Consider the following 1,669-nt stretch of genomic DNA (forward strand, 5'->3'; position numbering starts at 1 on the left):
GGATGAGCTGATGATGCTCTCTGTGCCACTTTTATTCCACTGTGCTGTGGTGAAAATGTGCTGAGTCCATATATGGAAAGGAGTTACAGTGTTCTCAGTCAAATTTAGCCATTATTATGTCTGTTCTGCTGTTCCCTGCAGGCTCTGTGTGGGGGGAGGGGATGCAAAGCCAGGGTACACTCAGCCCTGGCCCTAGAGTCCTTCAGGAAGTTTGACATTAGGGTTTCAGTTAGCTATTGCTATGTAACAAAACACTCCAAAACTTAGTGACTTGAAACAGCAACAGGCATTTATTTGCTTACAGCTATGCAGTTAGAGCAGGGTTCAGTGAAAATCGCTCACCTCTGCTCTACATTCTAATGGCTGGTGTGGCTTCACCAGAACTGGATAGCCTTGTTCACATGTCTGGCCTATCAGAGAGGTGACTGGAGCAGCCAGGGCCCAGCTGAGTTGAGCCCTATCCCCTGCAGCAACACTGAGCAGGGTTCAGTGAAAATGGTTCAACTCTGCTCTACATTCTAGTGGCTGGTGTGGCTTCACCAGAACTGGAGGAGTCAAGATAGCCTTGTTCACATGTCTGGCCTATCAGAGGGGTGATTGGAGCAGCCAGGGCCCAGCTGAGTTGAGCCCTATCCCCTGTAGCAACACTGAGCAGGGGTCGGTGAAAATGGCTCACCTCTGCTCTACATTCTAGTGGCTGGTGTGGCTTCACCAGAACTGGAGGAGTTAAGATAGCCTTGTTCACATGTCTGGCCTATCATAGAGGTGACTGGAGCAGCCAGGGCCCAGCTGAGTTGAGCCCTATCCCCTGCAGCAACACTGAGCAGGGGTCAGTGAAAATGGCTCACCTCTGCTCTACATTCTAGTGGCTGGTGTGGCTTCACCAGAACTGGAGGAGTCAAGATAGCTTTGTTCACATGTCTGGCCCATCAGAGGGGTGACTGGAGCAGCCAGGGCCCAGCTGAGTTGAGCCCTATCCCCTGCAGCACCTCTCTCTCCATGTGGTTTCTCTGTCTAGCAGGACAGCTGTCCTTGTGTACATGGCAGCTGACTTCCATGGTGGCAAAAACAGAAGCAGAAATGCTCAATGCTTAGGCCCAGAGTCTCCCAGTGTCACCTCCACCACATGTGACGGTCAAAGCAAATTAGAGGGCCAGCCCAGAGGTAAGGAGAGGCAAAGTCATCCCCATATTCTGATTGGGGGTGGGGGAGGCATGCACAAGAAGGGTGGAACCATGGGTGTTATCAACGCAGATAATCTGAAACAGGGCTGGGGACAGAGAAAGCAGGAGGGCAGGTGTCACATCAGGCTTCTTCACTTTGTCACCAGAACCTAGAACAATGTTTTTGAAGACACTCAAGAATTATTTATTTTACTTCTGGCTTTGAAAAGTTCTCTTAATTTTGACATGTTATCTTTTCAAAGCTTTGTATTAATGCTTTACTGGAAAAAAAAACCCACTCAGATAATGCTAATGAAGAATTAAAGCTGGCTGGGCATGGTGGCTCATGGCTGTAATCCTAGCACTTTAGGAGGCTGAGGATCCTTTTGTTCAGGAGTTCAAGACCAGCCTGAGCAAGAACAAGACCCCATCTCTACTAAGACTAGAAAAATCAGCCAGATATTACACTGGGAGTCTGAAGTTTGAGATAACTGTAGTCTGGGCAA

This window comes from Otolemur garnettii, unplaced genomic scaffold, assembly GCF_000181295.1.
Source record: "Otolemur garnettii isolate 467f Iridium unplaced genomic scaffold, OtoGar3 scaffold00041, whole genome shotgun sequence".
In the NCBI taxonomy this organism is placed as follows: domain Eukaryota; kingdom Metazoa; phylum Chordata; class Mammalia; order Primates; family Galagidae; genus Otolemur; species Otolemur garnettii.